At 37.9% G+C, this 14,674-nt stretch overlaps 1 pseudogene; it reads left to right on the forward strand.

The window, feature by feature from the left end:
• Window positions 1-639: 639 nt before the first annotated feature.
• On the forward strand, window positions 640-14,129 carry LOC112185775 (annotated as a pseudogene).
• Window positions 14,130-14,674: the final 545 nt, after the last annotated feature.

Consider the following 14,674-nt stretch of genomic DNA (forward strand, 5'->3'; position numbering starts at 1 on the left):
TATGCTCCTGTAAGTTTAGGTTGGGTTCTTTTTCCTTCTTCAATTCTGTTAATGTGAAGAAAACTTGTATTTATTGCTAATTGGATAGTGGAATTGTGGGTTTGAAGTAGTGTTGATGAGAATGTCATTAGTATTTTGGGGGTCTTTTAGGTTTGATTATGCAGATTCTTGTTAAGGTTAACAAGAAAATATGACCTTTATTTGAAACTGATCATGAACTTAGGATGAGGAAGCTATGCATTTGTTTCTGTATCTTAAGGCATTGGTGTTTTAATGCGTTCATGCACTATTGTTTCTGGCTTTTGCATGTAGTACTTGAGTGCTATTTACTGTGGCAGAATTTCGAGGTCAGCAAATATGACCCCAAAGGGTCATCGACTAGCAAGAAAGTCCATTGCAGCGTAATAAATGTCTGGGAGCATTCAACACTCGCCCTTATAGGGTCTCTTATGTCTCTGATCAAACTTCTACTTCTGGGATATTGGTAGAGGAAGTTCTGCACTTAACAACAGAAGTCATCACGAATATGTTGAGGCATACATTTCCTTTGGGTGAGTTCTGTGGTATGATAAGCTTTTGGAATCTTTTGTTCGTTACTTCGTTTTGTATTAAAATCTCATATATTCAGCTAAAAGGGCATTTTGAATTTTGAAGTTGTGGACAGGTGCAAAGTGGTTCATTCCTGGATATTGCTGCTTCTAATGGTTTGTTTGGTCTTGGTATGGAGAAGATGTCTGTTCCTAGCATTTTATCCTGGGAAGGCTTTACTCTCTTCCATCCATCAAGTTCGTTCGGTACGACCATACACCTCTGTCCTTCTCCTTTTTCTCTACTGTTCTAGACATACTGGTATCTTCTCTCCAAGGCAAAATACTAAATCTGTAATGGCTCAAAGAAAACAGAGAAGTCATCATGGCTATTCACTACCTAAGAATCTGAAATTCTTCTTTGCTTACTGCTGCCACTAGTAAGGTCAATTTGCCTCTCTTCTTAAACCCAATTGTTCTGCTTCAACCATTCAAGAAATTGGGATGCGATTTGCTGTAAATTTGATTAGGTGGCTCGATTTGCTGAAAAGGGTGTTAGCAATTGGAATTGATTTACTGTAGCGATTGATTGGCTTTATTAGCCGCTGAACTAAGGCTCTGAGGTAGGGAAGTGCATGAAGAGATATCAGACTTGTTTTACTGTGCGAGTCTGATCAGAGACCTAGATATCAGACAAATTCTAAAGTCTACATGGATTCAAAACTTATCTATGATGTTGTATACAATTCTGATTTTCCTTTTACTGTATGACAAACAAATTGAGTTGAATCTATAGTCTGGCTTTCTTATGGAAATTGAGATTGCAACCATTAGATCATCAAGCTTAAGATTTAATGGCAGGACTAAGAATGTTATCAAACTAGTATACAACATGTGCTTGAAGACATATACAATTAGTGTGCAGTTCAGGCAAAATAAAAGACAGCACCAACAACAAATTCCAGCATCCTCTAACTCTTCACTGTTCTAACAACAATAAGTAGCAATCAACAATGATCAACCATAGAAATTCAAAGATTTGCATATTCCTCAAGAATCTCGCACATAATATTGAGACATCTTGTTATATGTGTAGTGATTCCTCCCCATTGATGGGTTGCTGCAATATTGCACGAAGAGAAATAAAAGTTTATTAGAAGTGCATCATCTTATTTGAGGGAACATGAAACCTAGTCAATATAAGCAAATGAAAGAAATTCATAGGTGTAGGTCCAAGTTAAAACAATAAATCATGGCACATTCTGTTAAGCAGTACTTTAAAACCATTGCCAAAATCAAATTTAGAAGCAGTGTGTTACCATTAGAACTGAGACTGTTGGTGATTTGGAAATAATATCATTGGGGAACCTTCTCTCTTAGTAAAGGACATTTGAAGACAGGAGCTTTGAACTTCAGGCCATTTGAAGATTTGAACTTCAGGAAGAGAGGGTAGTCTTTCAAATGGGAAAGACAACTCTCACGCTGGTAATTGATCGCATTTCGTCTCTCGAATCCAATCAAATTGGTTTGATTTGTTCTAGCTAGTTGTTGAGTGGTTGATTTTGCTGTTTGTATAGGTTGAGGCATTGGGGTCCTGATTGGAGCAGGTTGCATTGCCATGGGGATTGTTACCTCCGTCATTGTCACGGTACTCTCTTTCAGCCTTGCATTCTCAAACTTCAATTTTGGATGAAGATTAGGTTGTATTGTATTGGAGAGAAGATGAAATTTACAGTTTGCTTAGCTAGAATTGGGAGATGATGCATTTTCATTACCAAATTAATAGAATGGAGATTCTGAGCTCTGGATTAGCTTGAGGACGTTGAGCCGTGGATTCTGAGCTCTGTAATTAGTTTGATTCATGGTTATTGGTCGATGGAAAGTTAGAGCATTACATGTGCTAGTGGCAGCTGGTTTTAGATTGAGTGAGAAACATAAATTTGTTACTGTTGATTAGCGTTGATGCTAATAAACTTCTTTCCGAGGCTTTTACTAAGCTGAGCAGAGTTCAGAGTTTATAATTGGATTTGGATATTGATTTGTTTGAGCTACTTATCTGACTTCAATGACTTAATCTTCTACTTGATTTTTGGAGCTGAGCTTTTGCGTTAATGGTGAGATATATAACCACAAGCAATTGAGAGAAACATTGAAGGGTCATCAATTCCGAACTGGCAGTGATTGTGAAGTGATAGGCCATCTTGTAAGCAATCAATGACTTCAGGCTTAAGTGACTACCTTTTCTTGGATTTAGAACAAAAACGGTTATATCTTCCCTTACTTTTCTGTGTATTTCTATTCTGCCATATTTAGTAATATAATTAAACATATATCTTTGGCAGTATGAGGAACATGGGGAAGAATTTGTTGACATGCTGGAAGGGATGTTCTCCTTTGTCCTCCTTGATACAAGAGACAACACCTTCATGGCAGCTCGAGACGCTATTGGCATAACCCCACTGTACATGGGCTGGGGTCTTGATGGTAGGTCGAGTGTAGCTTTAGTTGTGTTTCTAAAAGCAGCCGATATTTCTTTAATTGATTTCTAGTCAAACCATTTGCTTGAATTTGCTTCATTTTTTCTTTGCACATGTTAAAAAAACTTCATTTCTAAAAGAAAACGTGAACTAGCATTGAGATTTAGCGCACCCAAACTGGTAGACTACTGCTTCAGTATTTCTTTGCACTTATAAAAGAGTGTGGCTTATTTTTATGTTATAGTGTTTTTTACCTCCCTCCTTTTAAGCCTTGATCATTCTTATTTATCCTTTGATCGTTAGATATGTTGAAGCTTTAATTATCTTACACATTTAAGCTGTTTTATATTTTTTTTGCAGGATCAATTTGGTTTGCTTCAGAAATGAAAGCTATAAGTGATGATTGTGAAAAATTCATATCTTTTCCTCCTGGGCATTTATACTCTAGCAAACAAGGTAAGTTGAGCTGAGCTTTAGTTACTAACAACGATTTGGGTTCATGAATCAACTAACAGCCTTTTAGACAGCAAAAGTTTTAATATAAATCTTCTAAGATCAGCATACTTCTTATTATGATGTTTTTGCCCATTTGCAGCGATATAGAAGCAGGGGAACAAATGCTTCTATTATTTCACTTGAAGAAACAAAAACATTTTAGCAAATTTATTATACATTTTATACTTGGGGGTTTGGACATGCTTTATAAGGAAATATATATTTTTGTTTGATATCACTAGAAAGACTTTGTATCTGTAAGTGTAAATCAGAAAACTCGAGTCTGAGTCAGAAGTTTCTTTCTTTTTGTATATTCATTTGGTTAAATAATAACTTTCAAGATGCTTCTTCTTAGTTCACCGTAGCTGAATTTATAAAATTTCAACTTTGTCTGCCTTAAGTACATATTTATTTACAATTTTATGTGTGCAGGAGGGCTGAGAAGATGGTACAATCCACAATGGTTTTTGGAGAAGATACCATCGATTCCTTATGTTTCCATTGTTTTACACGAGGCTTTTGAGAAGGTATGCATTGATGTGTACCACTTACAATCCTACTTCTCTTCGTTTTGTGTTTTGTATATGTTCCCACTCTTTATCAATTAGTTGCAACCATCACGTAAGAAATTAAACTCCATTCTTGCAATTTTGTTTTGAGAACTGTGTTGCTGAGACTACTATGTAGATCATTAAAAGTTTACCAAAACCCTTGTTGTTATATCTGGTTCTTTGTGTGGATCCTGGCATTGAAAGGAAATCTCAAAAAGGATAGGTTGACGCCACTTTTTTCTCTGCTAATATTAGTGTTGGTAGTTCTTTAGTTGGTGTGCAACTCTGCTAGTTGGGTGAGACTTTATGAACTTACTGAGACTACTATGTAGATCATTCCTTTTTTTTTTTTTACCAAAACCTTGTTGTTATATTTGGTTCTTTGTGTGGATCCTGGTATTGAAAGGAAATCTTAGAAAGGAAAGGTTGGGTGATGCCAGTTTTTTCTCTGCTGATATTAGTGTTGGGAGTTATTTACTTGGTGTGCAGCTCTGCTAGTTGGGTCTGACTTGAGGAACTTCCTGTTGTGAATTTAGCTCGTTGATATGCCTAAATTGATTAGGATTCAAGGCAAAACCAGATGGGTAAGTGAAGATTAGTGCGCACAGGAATTCTTCTAGTATCCTAATGGGTTTTGGAATAGGAAGAGTTATTCCTATTGATTTAGACCTGGAAAGTAAGTTCTATTCTAGTTAGGAATAGGAAAGCTAGCTCTCTTTCCTTGTTCTAATAGTTTTAGGAATCCTAATAATGTGACATGTTTGTAGCCAGCACCTATAATCTATAAATAGGGCTGCAGGGAGCTCATATAATGTGTCCTCAGATCAGATTAGAGAAGAGATCAAAGAGAGATCTCAGAGAGTTCTCAGTTAACATACAAACACAGAGGCAGGAAGAGCCAAGGGTGATAGAGAGATCTAGCAAAGGGGTTGGGGATTAGCATAGGGATTTCAATAAGTACTTGTAATCAAGTTGTTATTCTCCATAGTGCTAGTGATTCTCAAGAGAGATCACACAGAGGACGTAGGCAAAGTTTTTGTCGAACCTCTATAAAATTCTGTGTTCGTGTGTTGTGGTTTTCTGCTGTGATATTTAGCATCATCATCCTATTATTGTTTGCACAGTCATAAGCCTATAAAGAGAAACAAGGTTCTGGGTAAAAGGGGCATATTTACTACAAAGTGGTATCAGAGCTTAGGCTCAAGGTGTTTCTAAAATGGCAGATGACAAGGCAGATGCAGGCAGCAATGTGATGCCCATTATATTGAATGGGAAGGATAACTTCACATTATGGCAAAGGAAGATGAAAAGTGTCCTAATTCTTCAAGGTCTGTACGAGGCTATTCTCGGGATAGAGAATAAGGCAGCTGATATGGCAGACAAGGTTTGGCAGAAGATGGACAAGAAGGCAAAGAGCTTTATAGAGCTACATCTTGTTGATCATGTATTCGTTCATGTACTGGCTAGTGCCGGTGAGAATATGAACAGCAAAGAGACCTGGGATTATCTCAAGAAGGTTTACGCGGCTAAGGTTCATATTGGTGAGAATATGGACAGCAGTAAGACATTGGACAATGTCAAAGAGGTTGACGCAGATAAACTCTTCTTGAAAGATGAACTCTATAGTCTTCGGATGGATGAAGGCGGGGATCTGCAGGATCATCTAAATAAATTTCAGATTTGTGTTGCCAATTTATCAAAGGTGGATGTGAGGTATAAAGATGAGGAGAAAGCACTTATGCTGCTAAGATCTTTACCAGCTTCATTTGAGCACTTCATCACCAGACTCGTTTCCGGTAAGGATTCTCTCAAGTACGATGAGATTACCGAAGCTATTCAATCTTATTTTAAGATGAGTAGGGAGACCAAAAGCTCTCAAGGAGGCCTTCATGTCAAAGGCAATGAGACAGGTCAGTTGACGAGTATGAAGGATAAATCTGGTAACAAGGGTACATCAAAATCCAAGGAAAAATACAAGAAAGGTTGCTTCAAATGTGGTGCTACCAACCACTTGAAAAGAAACTGCAGAGAAGGGAAGATGAAAGCAGCGGCGATGGCAGGGAATTCAAACACAGCCAATGTAGTCATCAAACAAGATAAAGATGACGGTGAACTCCTTGTGGTAGCAGCCAGCTCCAATGCTTTCAGAAATTGGATTTTGGATACCGGTTGTACTTTCCACATGTGTGCAATCCGAGAATGGTTCGACACATATGAGGAGAGTAGCAGCGGAGAGGTTTTTAGGGGAGATGACTCATCGTGTAGGATCCTAGGTATTGGATCAGTGAAAATCAGAATGCATGATGGAGTTGTTAGAACACTGGAGAATGTCAGATATATTCCTAAGTTACGGAAGAACTTGATATCTTTGGGTACTTTGGACAAGGCCGGATATAGGTATCGCTCTGAAGAGGGAAGACTCAAAAGTTCTCAAGGGATCACTTGTTGTGATGAAGGGCGACATTCAATCTAACAACTTATACAAGCTTCAAGGGACTACAATAATAGGTGGAGTTGCAATGTCTACTGAGGTAAAAGACAAGACTGAGCTATGGCATCATCGCCTTGGGCACATGAGTCAAAGAGGAATGCAGGAACTCCACAAGAAAGGTAAGCTAGAAGGTGTCAGTGTTTGCAAACTGAACTTCTGCAAGGATTGTACTCTTGGGAAGCAGATTGTGGCATTCAAGTTAGCAAATTGTGAGAACAAAAGCAAAGGATTGCTGGATTATATTCACTCAGATGTATGGGGCCCAGCACCAGTACGGTCCATGGGAGGCTTCAAGTACTTTGTTACTTTTCTAGATGATTTTTCGAGGAAGATTTGGGTCTACTTATATTCACTCAGATGTATGGGGCCCAGCACCAGTACGGTCCATGGGAGGCTTCAAGTACTTTGTTACTTTTCTAGATGATTTTTCGAGGAAGATTTGGGTCTACTTTATGAGGGAGAAATCCGAGGTTTTCACCAAGTTTAAGGAGTGGAAAACAGAAGTACAAAATCTAACAGGCAGAAAAATCAAGTATTTGAGAAGTAACTGTGGCAGTGAATATAGAATGAAAAGGTTCTTACAATTTTGCAAGGATGAAGGAATCACAAGACACTTCACGGTGAAAGAGAATCTCCAACAAAACGGGGCTGCTAGAAGGATGAATAAAACTCTCTTGAAGAGAGAAAGAAGCATGCGGCTGCATGCAGGATTACCGGACACGTTTTGGGCAGATGCAGTTAACCATGTGTGTTACTTGGTTAATCGGTCACCATCAAAAGTCTTGGACTTCAAGTGTGCAGAGGAGGTATGGTCTGGAGAACCAGTTGACTATTCTAACTTAAGGGTGTTTGGTTGCAGCGCATATGCTCATATTTCCAACAATGCGCAAACCAAACTCAGGCCAAAGTCACGCAAGTGCATATTTCTCGGTGTTGAGAAAGGAGTAAAAGGCTACAAGTTATGGGATATTGTAAGCAAGAAAAGGGTTCTAAGTAGACATGTCATTTTTGATGAGGAGACAATGCCGTTCAATGAAGTCAAGACAAGTGAGGTGAAAAAGAAGACTGATGTTGTAGAGAAAGCAACCGAAGTTCCTCTAACCAAAGGGATCATGGAAGAAACTCCAGCTCAGGTGGAGCAAATTGAGCAAGTGGAGCATGATAAAGGGGTTATCGAGGAAGAAGTCTTAGAGCAACAACAACAGTCATTAATACAAGCTCAGGTGGAGCAATTAGTACTGCGAACCTACGACTCGGTTCATCAGTCACTTGGGCAGGAGTTCCAGAGAAGCATAGCATTGGACAAGTATGCTCTAAGTTTCAGTCCAAAAGATCCAACCACGTATCAAGAAGCTATAGCAAATGATGTACGGGAAAGTTGGAGGGGAGCTATGTTAGAACAGATGAAGAAGTCCATACAGAAGGACTTGGTTCAGGAGTCGGTTCCTAAGCCCAAAGAAAGAAATCAGGTTGGCTGTAAGTGGGTTTATAGGAAAAAGGAAGGAATGCATGATGAGGAAGTCATGAGATTCAAAGCTCGGGTATTGGCCAAGGAGTATTCGCAGAAAGTAAAGGTCGATTATGACCAAATCTCACCAGTGGATAGCTGCGTTTATCATCATGTGTTCAAGGATAGTATGGTTTTACTATTGCTACTTTATTTGGGTGACGTGTTGACTACATGTCAGGATATGTCTAGAATTCCGAAGTTAAAGACACAACTAGGGAAGGAATTTGACATAAAGGATCTAGAAGCTGCACAGCAGATCCTAGGAGTGAAGATAAGGAGGGACAGAGAAGCGGGAAAAATATGGCTGTTTTATGAACCCGTGTCTACTCCACCAGTAGCACACTTCCAGTTGAGTGTGCAGAGATCATCTACGAAGGAGTTAGATGAGATGATGAATGTGTCTTATGCAAGAGTAGTGGGATGTCTTATCTATGCTAGAATCTGCACAAGACCAGGTTTAGCTCAAGCATTGAGCATTATGTCCAAGTATATGGTGAATCCGGGTAGACGACACTGGCAAGCAATGAAGTGGATTTTGTATTACTTGAGAAACACCAAGGAGCATGGATTTGTGTTTGAAAGACAACAAGAACAAGCATGCATTGCTGGTCCTGAGGGTTCAGATTTGGCAGGAGACTTAGACAAGAGAAGACCTGCAACAAGTTATGTCTTTACTTGTGGTGAAGGTTTAGTGAGTTGTAGAGCAACTAAAGAATCAACTACGACGTTGTCTACCACTGAAGTAGATTGCATGGTACTAACAGAAGCTTCCGCAGAGGCATTATGGCTTAATGGATTAATAAGTGAGTTTGGAATTCAACAAGAAGTTGTGGTGAAGAATAGGGTCATCAATTTGACAAGGAATCAAGTGTTTCAAGCAGAGACGAAACACGTTGATGTTCGTAGTCATCGCAGCGAAGGTTGGGTCAACTCAAGGAAGATAACAAATGAGAAAGTTCATTCAAGGGAGAATGTCTCAGATTGTTTGACCAGGACCATTGCCATGGAGGAGTTCAAGTGTTACTTGAACCTGCTTGATCTTACAGCATGTTGAGATTGAGGTGGAGCACCTCCTCACTTGAGGTGTGTTGAGGCAAGAAGATTCTTGCCAAGGTGAAGGTTCTTGAAGGTTTCAGGATTACTTCAAGAAGTACAAGATATCCTGGAGGTTGCAGCAATCAGTTTGGTATCAACTCACCAAGGTGGAGATTGTTGTGAATTTAGCTCGTTGATATGCCTAAATTGATTAGGATTCAAGGCAAAACCAGATGGGTAAGTGAAGATTAGTGCGCACAGGAATTCTTCTAGTATCCTAATGGGTTTTGGAATAGGAAGAGTTATTCCTATTGATTTAGACCTGGAAAGTAAGTTCTATTCTAGTTAGGAATAGGAAAGCTAGCTCTCTTTCCTTGTTCTAATAGTTTTAGGAATCCTAATAATGTGACATGTTTGTAGCCAGCACCTATAATCTATAAATAGGGCTGCAGGGAGCTCATATAATGTGTCCTCAGATCAGATTAGAGAAGAGATCAAAGAGAGATCTCAGAGAGTTCTCAGTTAACATACAAACACAGGGGCAGGAAGAGCCAAGGGTGATAGAGAGATCTAGCAAAGGGGTTGGGGATTAGCATAGGGATTTCAATAAGTACTTGTAATCAAGTTGTTATTCTCCATAGTGCTAGTGATTCTCAAGAGAGATCACACAGAGGACGTAGGCAAAGTTTTTGTCGAACCTCTATAAAATTCTGTGTTCGTGTGTTGTGGTTTTCTGCTGTGATATTTAGCATCATCATCCTATTATTGTTTGCACAGTCATAAGCCTATAAAGAGAAACAAGGTTCTGGGTAAAAGGGGCATATTTACTACACTTCCTTGATTGAAACTTTGATGAGGAGCACTTGAGATTGGTTTTTTTTTTGTTTTGTTTTGTCTTTTTTGTTTTTTTTTTGTTTTGGTTGTATATGGGTGAGATCGGGGTTTGATATACTCTACAGTCCCACTTTTACTGTTAGCAAAAAAATATCTTTGCGACTTAAACATGTGTATATGCTCGGTACATTGTCTGTAGAACGGGCAATCTTACATCTGCATTTGGAGGCTAATTATCTCATTTTACTTTAACTTGGTAAATATGCATAGTTACTAAATAATAGCAGAACCCATGGAAGAGTTGGTGAATTGGTTTAAAATTGAAATGAATATGTTATTTCAGAGAAAGGTCATTTTGACTTCTCTTGAGAAACAGCTTCTGATATATATTAGTCATTAGATTGGAAGATACATCCCACTTTTTTCTTTTTCCCTCTTCATATTTTATGTCTGTTATAACTATTGAAAATTTGCATAACGTACTTCCTTTCTTTCTACCCGCCTTATATCATAATATTAGGGTAGCAGTTTAACGATTGCTTTATAGTAATGGTGTCTAATGCAAAAAGATATAGATATCAACTTAGCTTTTTTGATTGAAGCTATGAATGATCATCAGATATGTGATTTGTTAAGAGAGATTTAAATTGGCCTCCGTGCCTCATTTTACTGTCGCTATTTGCTTCATACATTTCCTTACATTTTTTTCGTCTTCCCAATCTTGTAGGTTGTGTTAAAGAGACTTATGACAGATGTACCATTCGGTGTTCTTTTGTCCGAAGGGTTGGACTCATCACTCGTTGCTGCTGTGGCTTGTCGCTATTTGGCTTAATCAGAAGCTGCAAGTCAGTGGGGGTCACAGTTACATACCTTTTGCATTGGCTTGGAGGTAATTGTACTTATAATTTTCGACAACCAAATCTGACGCTTTATCAAATGCAATGCTCTTTTATATAACCATAATGGTGTCTTCTCGGTCCTCTTCCCTTCCCCTCTATAATTTTTCCCCAAAAGTGCTTAAAAAATGCTACCTACACCACTTTTCCATGTTATAAACAAGAAATGTCTGTTCATAAACTTGGTAGAGAACCTAAATCCATTTCAACCATGGCTGGGTTCTTGTTGTTTAGGCCTAATTGCATAAAAGTGTGATAAAAAGTTGTTAATTTGGTATGTTTAAAGGTCAAGGGAAAGGTTCTTGGTGTCAGTGTTCAATAGCCTTTCCAATGCAAACTTTGGTACTAGAATGGTTTAGATGTACTTTCTTGTAGTCAATTTTTAACCAAGACATGTTTTCTCTATGTTTACATGCTTTGCATTTTCAGTCTTCAAGGTTCTCCAGATTTGAAAGCAGCAAAAGAAGTTGCAGATTATCTTGGAACTCATCATCACGAGTTTCACTTTACTGTTCATGTAATATATAAGGCTCAAGGGTGGAGATTAGGTTTTCTTAGATTTAGAATTCAGGTAATCCTTATGCAGTTTTAATTTTACCTTATTAAATATCTAGGGATTGCTTGATGTAGGATTCAGACTATTCATATTGATTGGTGATTGGAAATACAAATTTTGTTCACTCTGATTTTCTGCCTCCCACTCATTCTACTTCTTCTTTGAAGTCTTCTCTTTCTCTCTCTCTCTCTCTTCCAATCTATCTCATTGTCTTGCTTTTCAGCAATTTTCTTTTTTTTCTACATCAGTAATCCCAGACAAAGGCCTGGATGTATATTAATTCCAAGAAATAATTTGTTTCTTTGCTTTGATATCTCATGAAGGCATAGATGCGCTTGAAGAAGTTATCTACCATATTGAGACATATGATGTGACCACTATCAGAGCCAGCACTCCAATGTTTCTTATGTCTCGTAAAATTAAATCTCTGGGAGTAAAAATGGTTCTTTCTGGGGAAGGTTCAGATGAAATCTTTGGTGGCTACTTGTATTTCCACAAGGCACCAAACAAGGAGGATTTCACCAAGAAACATGCCAGAAGGTATCTTATACACTATCTCTGGATTGTTCTCTGCTTTTCTTGTTTTTGTGGTATATGTTTATGTACTTGCAATATCACTGGATTAATTTTAGTACCATTGATGGCTATTATGATTTTTATTACTGAAATTTTGTGACTATTCAACAGATTAAAGCTCTACATCTGTAGGACTGTCTGAGGGCCACCAAATTGACTTCAGCTTGGGGTGTTGAAGCTCGTGTACCATTTCTCGACAAAGAATTCATCAAGACTGCTATGGACATTGATCCAGAATGGAAAATGGTAGCAATCAGTAAGCTTTCTTTTTTCCTCCAATTTTATGTATTGTAGTGATTTGAAGCCTACTGACATTTGGCATAGTGGTTGCTCATTATAAGACTGTTGGGATAGGAATATCTTATTACGACTCTGGAATGATCTACTACATGTGGACATTTTTTCCTATTATTAAAAGATATAGATATCCAACTATTTTCTTCCCATTCCCTCACAAAAGTTATTTTTCTTATCCATCATGAAATTTTCACGTGTTATGAATTCTATCATTTATGATTCCATTTTATGCTGAGTTGTTGGTGTCAGACATATCCTGATATGTCTAGTCTAATGGATGGTCTATGGTATACTTAGTCTTATTAGATTATATCTTCAATGCTGTAATGGTATTATTGGGATTGCTTGTTTTCATGCCAAATTTAATAACAAGAGAAGGTTATGATCATATTCATGCATCTGAATACTTGCATTTGTAACTGCAGATCAGGCCTGATCTTGGGAGGATTGAGTAGTGGGTCTTACGCAAAGCATTTGATGATGATCAGAAGCCATATCTACCAAAGGTTGCTACTTTTTACTTTTGCCCAACCATTTCGTTTTGCATATTCTTTTATTTTTTCTTGGAAGATTTTCACCTTCTTGGATACTTGTGCAAATATATTCATCCGAGAATTAATATATTTTCAACTTTTCCACTTTTTCTTTTTGGGTTATAGCACATCTTGTACAGGCAGAAGGAGCAGTTTAGTGATGGTGTCGGTTACAGCTGGATTGACGGCTTGAAAGATCACGCCAACAAACAAGTATGCTGCAATTTTTGCTTGCATATACATTTTGGACAGAAATGCTCTGTTTCCAATTAGTCTCATACTCTCATATATAATGTTGCAATGCTCCCAACCAGGACATGTGGTTAAATCGATTCTTGTTGAACTTTGTGGTCCAGATTAAGAATTTAGCAACATAACATCTCAAAATTAGCACGATAAATTTACCCAATTTATGATTTTATTTCATGTTCACTATTTTAAGTGAGAGGTGCACTTTCTAAACAACTCAACTAAGCAGACACTAGAGATGCTTGCTACTTCCTTAGCTGCATAGAATTAATAATTTTTCATTTTTGTTTCTGACTGGACAGGTAACAGATTCAATGCTGATGAATGCTGCTTTTTCTCACTCCGACCACAAAAGAAGGATACTACTATAGGACTATGAGAAATTTTTTCCAAAGGTGAGCCACCTTTCCTCCCATCTTTTGCAATGTCAGTTGACTGAATTGCATCATTGTTTGTTTACCTGAGTATGTTCAATTTGCTAGTTATGGACAGAATGCTGCAAGATCGACAGTTTTCGGTGGTCCAAGTGTGGCATGCAGCACAGTAAAAGCTGTGGAGTGGGATGCGGAATGGTCCAAGAACCCTGATCCATCTGGTCGTGCTGCACTTGGTATACATGCAGCTGCATATGAGGAATCCAAAGAAGTGAAGACTGGAAGTCCTGTGAGCGACTCTCCACAGAAACTTGTAAAAGGGTTTGCGGAGAAAGTGGCTGCAGTAGTTTGAGTGGGATGAAAAAGGTACTGAATTTTGAAAAGCATTTGTTTCTGTTGAAATTACGTTGACATTTTCTTTTGGATTAATGAAACAATATCAGATGAGATATACTATAGATTGATATTTATTCTGATTCTGTGGCAGATGAGACCAGAAGGGCTTGTAGGGAATCCATCATGACTGTTAGTAGTTTATGTAACTACGAAGGCCTTGCTATTGTCTCTTAGATGAGACCAGACTAGTTGATGCTTATATTTTCAATCTGTAATTTTCTTTGACCACGACAGGATTATGTTATTGGTTCGACATGTATGCAATTTAGATAGGTTTCTACGTTCATTTTGTTTCTTCAATCCTTCATCTATAGAATGCGGTTCTGATTTTCCATTTTTTTTCTTAGATTACCATTCTTCATGCGGGATATGGTAAAACTGAAGCAGAATCCTGATTCAGTTTCTTTGTTGTCTGACTGGAGTACATGTTATTATGGAGAAAGACTAAAAGAAAGAGTACAGAGTTTTTTGAGGAATGGACGTCAATTTTATTGAATATTAATTACAATGAGAAACAGAAGCAAAGAGTAGAAATTGGTAAATAATACTTTGGTAAATAATCTCAGGAACTTATAATTACAATGTACAAGTGCTATGTACATTGTGATTCCCCTGCTGCACAACTGAATTCAAAAACAAAACAAAACATTTGGCAGAGGATGTGAGCAGCTTCGTTCCCATTGCACTCGGAACAAAACAACAAGATTTAGCATACTCAAGAATTTCATGCATTATATTCCCGAAGTCAACATTTTCATTAATTTATTATGATTCCCTCTCATTAATGGTTTCTGGTATCTACTGTCCTTTGTTCTGCATTACAGAAGAAATTGCAATCTTCCCAAAATCGAGAAAGTTCAAAATTTTCCATTACTGA

This window comes from Rosa chinensis, chromosome 2 (genome assembly GCF_002994745.2).
Source record: "Rosa chinensis cultivar Old Blush chromosome 2, RchiOBHm-V2, whole genome shotgun sequence".
Classification (NCBI taxonomy): Eukaryota; Viridiplantae; Streptophyta; class Magnoliopsida; order Rosales; family Rosaceae; genus Rosa; species Rosa chinensis.